This window comes from Kogia breviceps, chromosome 5, assembly GCF_026419965.1.
Source record: "Kogia breviceps isolate mKogBre1 chromosome 5, mKogBre1 haplotype 1, whole genome shotgun sequence".
In the NCBI taxonomy this organism is placed as follows: domain Eukaryota; kingdom Metazoa; phylum Chordata; class Mammalia; order Artiodactyla; family Physeteridae; genus Kogia; species Kogia breviceps.
In genome coordinates this window covers 55221152-55227947 of record NC_081314.1, presented here as the reverse complement: position 1 = coordinate 55227947, position 6796 = coordinate 55221152, and positions in this window count along the sequence as shown.

The window sequence follows — 6796 nt, the reverse complement described above, 5'->3', positions numbered from 1 at the left end:
ACCGAGTAGACCATGCCCTGGAATTGTCCCATCAGGGCACGGGAGGCTGGAGAGTTTGTCCATCAACTTCCAGCCCTACGGACTGAAGGTTCCACCCTCTTACTCTCTCCTTCCCTTGCGCTTCTGGACTCTAGGATCTGACTCAGCAGCTTCTGTAGCTGTGGAAAAAACCCCGAGGCTCAAAACAGATCCTGCAAGGCATGTACACTCAAGGTGGGCACAGGAAATATGTACATGAAACTGGCCAACTCAGTTGCCCTGAAGTCGAGTGGGCTGAGGGTGTGTGGTTCAGAGAGCACAAGTGTCTGTACATATTACTTTTTTTTTTTTTTTTTTTTTCGGTACGCGGGCCTCTCACTGTTGTGGCCTCTCCCGTTGCGGAGCACAGGCTCCGGACGCGCAGGCTCAGCGGCCATGGCTCACGGGCCCAACTGCTCCGCGGCATGTGGGATCTTCCCGGACTGGGGCACGAACCCGTGTCCCCTGCATCGGCAGGCGGACTCTCAACCACTGCGCCAACTATCAATATGATAAAATGTGTTCAAAAAAGTATGGAGAAAAATTAAAATTAGTGTGGAGAACTAAGGGGAATATAAAGATAAATTCTAAACAGTTCTGGTCTTAACAGGTGGAACTTCGGACTTATACTTAAGACTTGTATCAACAAGTAACTTTTACCAAGCCTGCCCGTGGGCCAGCACTCAGGCAGACATTATTTCATTTAGTCCACATGATAACACCAGAGGTAAGTGTTATTATTATCCCATTTTTCTAAATCAAAAAATGAATACTTAGGTAAATTAGAAAGAGAAAGACAATTACCATATATCACTTATATGTGGAATCTAAAATATGACACAAATGAACTTATCTATGAAACAGAAACAGACTCACCGACATAGAGAACAGACTTGTGGTTGCCAAGGGGGAGGAGGAGTTGGGGAGGAAAGGGTTGGGAGTTTGTGGTTAGCAGATGCAAACGATTATATAGAGAACGGATAAACAACAAGGTCCTACCATATAGCACAGGGAACTATACTAAATATCTTGTGATAAACCATTATGGAAAAGAGTATGAAAAAGAATGTATACATATGTATAACTGAATCACTTTGCTGTACAGCAGAAATTAACACAACATATACTCTATGTATACTTCAATAAAATAAATTTTAAAAAACCAACAATGAATACTTAGAAGATTCAAAGTAACTTTCCAAAGGTTGTACAGCTAGGAAGTGGCGGCGTCACCATCCAAACCCAGGTCTATCTAAATTCGCATCATGCGCTTTACAAGGAAAGGAGGATGCCAAGGAGGAGGCAGAAATGAAGACAAAGGTGAATCTTGAGGAGGACTGGAGTTCAGATGTGGGCTTTCCTTTGAATGGCCTCATGCGGGACAGGGACTTTGCAAATCTCTAGGCTTTGTTCACATTGTGTTCACTGTGCAGGGCCTTCACTTACATAGAACACATTGTGAGTGGTGGAAGCCAGCTGCCTCCTCCACAGACTGCCAGGTGACTGTGTGTGGTGAGGCTGGAAGGCAGGAAAGCACTGGGACCAGAAGCTGGGGAACGTGATCAGGAGTGAATTAGAAATAAATGAAAGGGCAGACTGCAGCAGCCAGTTGAGGCAAGGAGCAGGAAAAGATGGGGGTTGGCATTGTCAGAAAAGGAAGGAAAGGGTAATTTTGGCTCTGTATACTTTAAGGAAGAGTAGCTTGGGGAGCAAAATGTCCTACAAGTCCACAGGCTCAGAATACCTGGGAGGAGCTGGGAGTTCCACGAGGTGGGAGACAAGGAGAGGAAGGGAGAAGAAAGTCATAGAAGAACCTTGCCTACTTTGCAGTTTCACCAAAGACTATTTCTGAGTTGTTGATTTTGCTGTAGATGGTGAAGTGGAAAAGAACATAGGTTAGCAATTGGTCTTTTCACGTAAAAAAGCAAGACTCAGGAAGTTTCGATGACTCAGTTATGAAAGTGATAATCGTTTTGAAGTGTAAAACATACAAGGGGAATTTTCTTTTTGTAGTTGTTTTTCTCACCATTTGTACAAAAAAAAAATTTGGAAAAGGGAGCATATATATCTCATTTATGGAAGATGTGATTTCTACCCACAAGTTAGCTCAGCAATAATGTGGTAGATTTCTCCTTTGATTTTGGATGCCTGGGCTTTAAATGTTTCAACAGACTTCTGGAGGCCATTCTCCTGTTATAGCCATCACAGTGCGGTCTGACATGTTTTCACCAAGTCACCAGGTAAATGAGTAGCAGATAGGGCCAGTCTCGAAATCCCAGATATTAAGGTTCAGTCCCAATGAAAGTTATAATAATATTTTAAAATTATGATAAACCCCAAATCATATGTGAAAGTATTCAGAGATTCTAAATAACCTTTAAAAAAAGATTTTAAATGGAATGTAGATCAATTCAAAGACATTTGAGAAGATGTATTCATGGTAGTTTAAAATCTAATTATGCAGTTAATAGTGTATTAATAATTAGACATTCAAAAATGTAAAGAGACATCACCCTTTACATACAGATTTCAAATCTAAGCTAGTGCCTCCAAACCATTTGAAAGCCATCATGCTTTCCAGGTGCATGAAACATGCCACCAAGATTGCGGGTTGATTGGAGTAAATGTTTTTAAGGAGAAAAACTCTCTACTTCGTTGTCGTAGAGTAATTGCACTAATATTTCCCATCTGAACAATGCCTAGACGTTTACACAGCAGTTTCACATGGATCTTACTTATCCCTCATAGTAAAATAGATATTAACATTGTGCCTCTTTTACGGATTTTGGGATTGCACAGTAGAGTGAAATGAAGTGGTTTCCAAATATTTTGGCAGCCTAGCAAATTCTAATTAAGAAATCATATATATATAAAACCAATGGGCCGAGGGTATCCCTCACCGCACACTGCTAGGGCCAACCATACCCAGGAGGTTCTCTCATGCATAGTTTTAAGACCACCAGAGTAATTTGGGAAAAAAAAATGTGAGTTTTAAATTCAGACAAGCCTCATGTTGAAACCTGACTAAATAGAGACAAGCTGAATATTTCTTTGGATGCATTATTTAACTCTCTAATTCTCGGTTTCCAATTTGTAAAGTGGAAATGATAATATTGTAGAGTTCCTTGCACTATAAGTTGTTAGGCTTAAACTTGACCTATCTTTGTCTCCCTAAAGTGATTTGCTACAAGTATTGAAAGAGCACCTTGGAGAATCTAGGTCTTCTGCTACCAAATCTATGGCATTTTCTACTCTATCATGTGATTACAGATTGTATTGTCAGTCGAGTTTGGAGGCCTTGACAGTGGCACAGTGTCCTCTTGCAAGGAAACAGTAATGTGCATGCCCTATTGTAGTGAGAGCAGCAGGGTGACAAATCAGTAGGCAACATTTAAAGCATGTGTTCTTAACCAGGTCTGAGACCCCTTGGATGAGCTCAAGAGCCGCATGAAGTCCCCTGAAAATTTTTAGATGTGTGCAGATGTGTATTTTTCTAGAGAGATGGTCCATAGCTTCAAATTATCAAAAGCATCCAAAATGTAAGAAAAGTTCAGAACCTGTGAACTCCTGTGTCATACCTTGATCATGGACTCTGCTGTTTCTTTTACAAAGAAAACCAGAGGTTGTTATCAGCTCTTTCAGTCTGTCAAACAGGGGCTCGTGATTCCCAAACATTAGTGAGCTTAAGAATCATCTGAAAATAATAAAAATATGACTGGGTATTAGATGATATTAGAGACTGTTATTTTTGTTAGGTGCTATTCAAGAAAACTTTTCAAATAATTAATTTTCAATTAATGAATTAATTTTCAAATAATTTATTACCATAAAATGTTGCCACCATTCAAGGAAAAAGGTCCTACCAAGTTCATTCAATGATGCACTCTTAGAATATATTTGCAAATGAAGCAACTGACAAAGGATTAATCTCCAAAATTTATAAGCAGCTCATGCAGCTCAATAACAAAAAACCAAACAACCCAATCCAAAAATGGGCAGAAGAACTAAATAGACATTTCTCCAAAGAAGATATACAGATTGCCAACAAACACATGAAAGAATGCTCAACCTCATTAATCATTACAGAAATGCAAATCAAAACTACAATGAGATATCATCTCACACCGGTCAGATTGGCCATCATCAAAAACTCTAGAAACAATAAATGCTGGAGAGGGTGTGGAGAAAAGGGAACCCTCTTGCACTGCTGGTGGGAATGTAAATTGATACAGCCACTATGGAGAACAGTATGGAGGTTCCTTAAAAAACTAAAAATAGAACTGCCATATGACCCAGCAATCCCACTACTGGGCATATACCCTGAGAAAACCATAATTCAAAAAGAGTCATGTACCAAAATGTTCATTGCAGCTCTATTTATGATAGCCAGGACATGGAAGCAACCTAAGTGTCCATCAACAGATGAATGGATAAAGAAGATGTGGCACATATATACAATGGAATATTACTCAGCCATAAAAAGAAATGAAACTGAGTTATTTGTAATGAGGTGGATAGACCTGGAGTCTGTCATACAGAGTGAAGTAAGTCAGAAGGAGAAAAACAAATACCATACGCTAACACATATATATGGACTCTAAGAAAATAAAAGGGTCATGAAGAGATTAGTGGTAGGACGGGAATAAAACACAGACCTACTAGAGCATGGACTTGAGGATATGGGGGGGGAGGGTAAGCTGTGACGAAGTGAGAGAGGGGCAGGGACATAGATACACTACCAAATGTAAATTAGATAGCTAGTGGGAAGCTGCCGCATAGCACAGGGAGATCACCTCTGTGCTTTGTGACCACCTAGAAGGGTGGGATAGGGAGGGTGGGAGAGAGGGTGATGCAAGAGGGAAGAGATATGGGAACATATGTACATGTATAACTGATTCACTTTGATGTAAAGGAGAAACTAACTACTGTAAAACAGTTATACTCCAATAAAGGTGTTAAAAAAAATGATGCACTCTTATTTTATAGAAAAAGAGATTGATAATATATTCAATACAGAACAAATTAAAAAGAAAAACTCGCAAGAGGGAAGAGATATGGGAACATATGTATATGTATAACTGATTCACTTCGTTGTAAAGCAGGAACACACCATTGTAAAGCATTATACTCCAATAAAGATGTTTAAAAAAAAAGAAAAACTATCTAAAGTTCACTGGACCTTTAACTAGCATTCAGCTGGATGGGTCAGTAACTATTTCCAGAACAAGTTTTAATTTCATTAAAGTCCATCAGAAAAGTGCTTAAGAATTTTATTATGAATGTAAGTATTTTTGTAGAAGGTGGCTATGAATTACATTATGCAAATATGTCTGTCTCTGACCTGGTTTGAAACAAGTTTTCTTTCTGATGTGATAGTGGCATTGTTGTTCTGCCCCCGCCTTTTTTTTAAACTAAGATTTTTGTCAGTATTTATTGAAAGGAACAGGTGTTTGTTCCCAAAAGTTACTGTAAATTTAAAACGAGAATGAGAAAAATCACAAGAGATTGGAATTACATATTTTACTTTTTATTTTGATTATTAATTTCTATTTTATTATTTTCCAGCTTTATTGAGATATAACAGATATATAACATTGTGTAAGTTTAAAGTATACAATGTGATAATTTGATATATAAGTTTATATTGTGAAATGACTACCACAAAAGGTTAGTTAAAACCCCCATCATCTCTTATAATTACCTTTTTTTGTGTGTGTGGTGAGAACCTTTAAGAGTTACTCTATTAACAACTTTCAAGTATATAACACAGTATTGTTATAGTCACCATTTTGTACATTAGATCCCCAGAACTTATTCATTTTATAACTGGAAGTTTATACATCTCCCCATTTCCTCACCCTGCAGCCCCTGGCAACCATCATTCTACCTGTTTCTGTGAGTTTGCCTTTTTTAGATTCCACACATACATGAGATCATATAGCGTTTGTCTTGCTCTATCTGACATATTTCACTTAGCATAATGCCCTCAAGGCCCATCCATGTTGTCACTAATGACAGGATTTCCTTCTTTCTTATGGCTGAATGATACTCCATTTTTCTTTATCCATTCATCTGAAGATGGACACTTAGATTGTTTCTGTATCTTGGTTATTGTGCAATGAACACAGAAGTGCAGAAATTTCATTTTCTTTAATCACATTGTAATTTTTTGTTTTGTTTTTTGCTATTGAGTTGCATGAGTTTCTTATATATTGGGTTGGCTCAAAAGTTCATTCATTCCAGAACATCTCATGGAAAAACCCAGATGAACTTTTGGGCCAACCCAATATTTTGGATATTAACCCCTTATCAGATAGATAGTTTGCAAAAATTTTCTCCCACTCCATAAGTTGCCTTTTCATTTTGTTGATCATTTCCTTTGCTGTGCAGAAGTTTTTTAGTGTGATGTAGTCCTATTTGTTTATTTTTGCTCTTTCTGCTTGTGCTTATATGTTATATCCAAAAATCATTGCCAAGATCAATGCCAAGGAGCTTTTTCTCTATATTTTTTTTCTAGGAGTTTTATGATTTCAGGCCTATGTTTAAGTATTTAATTCATTTTAATTTTTGTAAGTAGTATAGTATAGGGTCCAAGTTCATTCTTTTGCATGTGATATCCAGTTTTTCCAGCATCACTTATTGAAAAGACTATCATTTTCCCATTCTTGATTCTGTTTCATAGGTCTGTGTGCCTGTTTTTATGACAGTACCTACCGTTTTAATTAATAAAGCCTAGTAATATAGTTTAAAATCAGAAAGTGTGTTGCCTCCAGCTTTG